This window comes from Adiantum capillus-veneris, chromosome 13, assembly GCF_014529385.1.
Source record: "Adiantum capillus-veneris isolate H3 chromosome 13, ASM1452938v2, whole genome shotgun sequence".
Classification (NCBI taxonomy): Eukaryota; Viridiplantae; Streptophyta; class Polypodiopsida; order Polypodiales; family Pteridaceae; genus Adiantum; species Adiantum capillus-veneris.
This window is the reverse complement of record NC_140943.1, coordinates 135,003,812-135,009,822: the sequence shown is the minus strand read 5'-3', so window position 1 is coordinate 135,009,822 and position 6,011 is coordinate 135,003,812. Positions and strand designations below refer to the sequence as shown.

General features: G+C 37.6%; 1 pseudogene; it reads left to right on the top strand.

Annotated features, from left to right (window-relative positions):
• The first annotated feature begins 2,510 nt into the window (after positions 1–2,510).
• On the top strand, positions 2,511–3,737 carry LOC147444912 (uncharacterized; annotated as a pseudogene).
• The last annotated feature ends 2,274 nt before the right edge of the window (positions 3,738–6,011 follow it).

The window sequence follows — 6,011 nt, the reverse complement described above, 5'->3', positions numbered from 1 at the left end:
TTAGTTTGGTGTCCTCCACTAGGGATCTACTTACAAGTTACCTTTGGTGTGGGTTAATGAAGAAAAACAATATCAATGGGCCACATGTTCATGAGTTTTGCTTTCTACAATCTTTCAAGGTGAATGTGTGTATAAGTCAAAAAATACATTCTCAATGGTGTGTTGTGTTTCTGTTTGGGTTTGAAGCTTCAAGATGTATTCTCCTATCTTGATCTTTCTTTAAGGTACTCTATACTAGTCTTGCACACATATGAGTCATTGAAAGATTAGTGGACCACTAATTCCCATCACAAGGCAAGATGTCCACATCATTGTATGAACAAAGATAAGGTTCCGATACATAATTAAGAACTTACTTGGGCCTGAGATATTGGCTGCAATCAATGCCTCTATGAGCCCTTTTATTTTTTGCATCATAAGATGTGACTTGAGTCTTGATGTCTACATTTTTGTGCTATTTTGATCTCTCTCAACGATAAATCTTTATTGTGGTTTCCCTATACCACAATCTCTCATTATCACAATGGCAGTTTCCTTTCCAACTTTTTATGAATGTCATGATGAGAATGCTCTTGATTTTATGGATAGCTTGGAGATGTCTTATATCATGGCTGGTTGTGATCAGGAAGAGGTGAAGCTAAGGGCTTTTCCCTTGGTGCTCAAAGGTGATGCTCAAGTGTGGTATGATGCTCTTGCACCTCCATTTAAAGAAACATGGGATGAAATTTGTGCTACTTTCATAAGCAAATATGGTCAAGAGACACTCTAGAGATCTTATGGTAGCAACTTCTTCAACATGGTCAAGTCTCACTAGGTGACCAAGCTCTCTATGAATGGAAGCAACTTCTTCAACATGGTCAAGTCTCACTAGGTGACCAAGCTCTCTATGAATCAAAATTTACAAATTTGTGGGAGAGGTGGGCTGCATCTTTACAAGGCCAAGGTGGAGCCTCAAACTTTCTCAAGAAGGATAGGCTTGTTGGAGATATGTTTCCAACCTTAAAAGAGAAGGTAGAGGCAAAGTTTTCACAAACTTTTGAAGAAGCACAAAAAATAGCCACACTTAACACTAGGTTGGTAACCTAACAGGACATAAAAGTGTCCTTTCAAGGTTTTGAAAAAAACCTCCAAAACCATAGTAGATCCACTCATTTTGTAAAATCCTTTCATGAGGTTATAGTTTAAAGCCTACTATGCATGGAAAAAATAAGAAACTTGTAAAATTTCTCATCTTTTGGTCACACCAAGCCTCCAACGTTGATGGACCAGTACATTTTTATCAAAACAGTCATTTCTTACGTTTTGTTGCATAAAAATAATATTGGGGATTTTTGTAGGAATTCAGATAAATTCCCTAGTTATCTTCAATGGGTTGGTGATCAGAACATATGATTGCTTCTCACTCACTATTTTTTGTTTTGCCAAAAGAATTATGTACAAAAAAGTTGAATTTTTACCATTCTGCAAACCTATCATCAAAGTTTCTATAGCCACGCTCAATAAAAATATTATATGCATGTTTTCTTAGTTCCCTATTGTCCTTTAGGTTCATATATAAGGAGCCATGGATCATGTCAAAATAATAATAAATCTCTTACCAAGGGGAATCTTGGGGACAAAGATGAAGTGCTAAATACAGCAAACATGAAAAAACTGGGTTCAACATTATGAGTTGTAGAATCCCATAGAAACTATTCAATATCTAGCCAAATTTGATCCTATGACTAGATATGATTACTACCTACAAAATGCATATAGTTGTCACAAGAAACTAACAATATTGAAAAAGCTATACTTGATATACTAGAATGTTTTGTTTTCTTCTATAATTGAAAAAATCAACCATCGTTGTGTACTATGCAAAATAGGGTATTCGGTGCCCCAAAACTCAAGGAATATTAGCTTTATGTTACAATATGCGACATAGAAAATCAAAAATGCATTTGGATATCATGAAAGCCACCAAAAAAATCATAGAAGACCTAAAATTGGCTAAAAAACAGGATTTGACAATTTTTGTAATTTGGTCATAACTTACAACTTTAACATTTATTTCTCCCTAGAAGAATCAGGACATGTTGAGGAATACTAAAGATAGTTCTCTAGCATTATACACCTCAAAAACATGAATTCTAGAGTGGTATAGTTGCAAAAAGTTGAAAAAAGCCAAAAACAGGGCCCATTTTTTCACACAGTTTAGGTTGTGAAATGTTGTGCAAGGACAAGGTTAAAGATGGAATTGATATTCCAAAAAAATGTCGAGTTTTTTTCAGCTCATGAAACAACTTTCTAGATAGATAGCACCTCAAAATCCATTTTGAAACTCTTGACATAATTCAAGGAAAATGATCACTTAACAGGACATAAAAGTGTCCCTGGACATAAAAGTGTCCCATTACCAACCTAGTGTTAAGCTAGAAAAGCTAGCTTACCATGAGCACAAGTCAAAATTTGTGAAAGATAGAGAGGAGGGAGTGATCTCTAAATGTGTAGTTGATGTACAAGCTAGAATGTCATCCACAACTGGTGACTCTCAAGAGGATCTTCTACACAAGCTCACTCAACAATTGGAAACTCTTACTCTAAATTTAGTGCAGGCACAAACAAGGGGAGAACAAGCTAGGGACGATGCATGACCACCAAGGAGGAATACTCAAGGGCTAAGATTCTGGAATTGTAATGAAATGGTTCATGGTATGTACCATTGTCCATATCCAAGAAGGATTACTGGAGACATAGAACTTTGTCGACAACATCCACAGATAGTCCATCTTGATACCTCTCAACAACCTCCAACCATATGTAGAAGAGCCCCTCAACCTCCTCAACCCATAGCTACAATTCCACCAGGGCAAAAGAGGGTGGACGAGTGAGGGGTCAACTTAATCAAGCTTGAAGAGCCAAAGGAATTCAATGTCATGCTGGCAATTAAGAGAACAAGAGATCAAGGAAAGGAAGAAGAGATGGCAAGTGACAACTCTGTGGAGCCAAAGAAAGGAAAGAATAAGGTCAAAGAGGATGAAGCAGAGAGTAGCAGTAAGAAGAAGAAGTCAAGGCAACCTCGTCGAGTCATTACCATGGATGAATTTCCTCTTGGTAAGGATATTGAACCCTATAATATGATGGAATACCTAAAAACTCAATGACCTAACATCACTTGGCCACAACTCATGCATCTTTCTTCCTCAATATGTCGTCAATGGACCAAATTGGCTAGCACAAGGATTCCCAAAACGAGAGGAGGGAAATTTGTGAATTCCATAAAGTCAAGTAGCCCCAAAGATATAGAGCCTGTAGTAGAATCATATGTAAAGGGAAAGATGGTGAAAAATGTTTATGTAGATGGGGGTGCACATGTGTGTGTAATCACTAAATGGTGGACGATGTATAGACTGGGTTTGGATATTAGAGAATCATCGGACTGTCATACAAAGTTGGCTAACAACTCCAAATTTAAATGTCTTTGAATCATAAAGGATGTTCAAATTACAGTCTTAAATATTTTTGCAAGGGTGGACTTTTATATTATGCCATCCAAGGGGGAGGGCTATCCTCTTATCCTTGGAAGGCCTTGGTTAATGGAGGTGAATGGAGATCAAAAGTGGGTCAATGGAAAACTTGTCCTCCAAAAGAGTAAAAAGATTGTTTATTACATGAAGCTTGGTAAACAATCTAATATTTTCTATGAGACAAGTATAGATGAGGATCTAGACAGTGATGAGGGCTTTTATGAATGAAGAAGAGTCTTCCACTAGTGAGGAGTCATCAATTGAAGTAATGGTAATTGTCTTCTAGCCACATACAAAGGAGTATACAACATCAAAGGAGGACAAGGTGACAAAGGAAGAAGAATTTTTGTTGGAGGACCGACTAAAAAAAATCTATCCAAGGACATCAACAAAGAAGAGGAGGAGGATTATATAAACATGTTCAATAGGTACCCACATCTTTTCATCACGCACTACTCAATAATCAAGGGCATGAATGTGATAAACCACCATATTGACCTAAAACATGATGCCAAACCCTTAGCACAAAAGCTAAAGAGGCTTGGGGTGGTGCAACAAGAAGCACTTTTTGTGGAGGTAAACAAGCTTCTAGAATCTGGCTCTATTTATCCTATCAGAAATGTAGAATGGGTCTCTTCAGTTGTTGTAACTCCTAAAAATAATGGTAAATGGAGAATGTGTTGATTATAAATGCTGCAACTAAAGGGATTAGTTCCCTCTTCCCTTTCAAGATGAAATTTAAAATGAAGTGGCAGGACATGAACAATACATGTCTTGTGATGGTTATTCTCGCCACTATGAAATTTAAATTATGGAGGAGGATCAACACAAAACCACCTTTATAACTCCATGGGGTTGTTTTGCCTTTCGTGTCATGCCATTTGGTTTGACAAACGGTCCGAGCACCTTCACCAGGTTTACAAGCTTCATTTTCCAACATTTCTTTGGCAAGTCCATTAGGGTATTCTTGGATAATTTTTGTACTTATAGTGATAGAATCTCTCATTGCTAAAAGGTTGAGGAAGGACGTCAAAGGCTCTACCAATATGGGGGGGCATCTAAATCCAGACTCTCATGTGGAAAAAAAGAAAGTTGTCCTTTTAGGACATGTAATCTCAAAAGAAGGCATTAAGGTGGACCCTTCACGTGCTCAAGACATTTTAAGTTTATCACCACCTACTATTGCACGACAAGTGATTACTTTTGTACACAAGGTAAGGTATATGCATGTCATGCTTCATTTACCTCTTATCTCAAATCATCTCTCCTTTGCAACAACTAGCAAATCAAGAGGTACTCTCTTGGGAACAAGAACATATGGAGTTCTTCAACGAGGTGAAGGAAGCCTTGGGATGCCTACCTACCATCATGCTTCATAATCCTCAAAGAACCTACTACATATGCCCAAGTGTGGGTTCAGATGCAATCGGGGCTGTGTTGATGCAAAAGGACCCAAAGACAAATTACATGTGTCCAATATACTTCATCAGCAAAACTATGACTCAAGGACAAAAGGGCTACACTGACATCAAGAAACTTATTTTCTCTCTAATACAGCCATAAGGAAATTTAGAACATATCTTTTTGCATTAATCTTTTATCATTTTAACTCTAGAGCACAATCTACCATATGCCATAAAACAAATGCATATCTCATCTAAGATTTCAAAGTGGTTTTCAGAGCTTCAAGAGTATGAGTACACATTATTGTATAAGATAGCACAAGGGATAGTTTAGCAGATGTGCTCACCTACAAGGTTCGAGAGAAGAAAAAAACTCCTTAGTTGCAAGGAGGGCTCAACTCTTTGCCCCAAATTGAACTTGAAGATGCCCACACTCTATTCTTTGATGAGCCTATCAAAGACAATTAAACAAAGTAGCTAGAGGAATGGTCATTCTTAATGAAGAGAAGAATGTGGTCTTCAAGAAAGGTATACAACTCCATCTGGCACACTCCAACAATGAATCCGAGTATGCAACTCTAAAAGTGGGCCTAGAAGAATGTGAGAACATGGGAAAAAAGAGACTTATGGTAAAAGGAGATGCTTTTCTAATTGTTAAACAAGTGCAGGGAACTTGCGCATGCAAGAACTCCAAGATTTTGAAATGGTTGCATGAAGTCCAAACCCTCATGAAGGACTTCAAAGCCATTCAAGTACAACACATCTCACGACAACATAACAAGGAGGCAGCTCAATTGGAAAACGCTCAGTTTGAAGTAGTGGTGGGAGCAATCAAGTTCAAAGAGCCTTTGTTTCAAGGACAAGAGACCATGGAAGATATCTTGTATTTTTTAGAGATAGGTGAGTGTCCAAAACATCTCGAGAGGGTTCAAAGACATCAATTGGTGAGAAAAGATTTGAACTATCAATTGATTGGTGAACATCTCTACCAAAGAGTGAAAGATCTAGTGCTTAGGATAGTGCCTACAGTGAAATAAATAGAGAGAATCCTTGTGTCTTGTCATGACACTGTGTGTGGTGGGTTTTAGACATAGGTGAG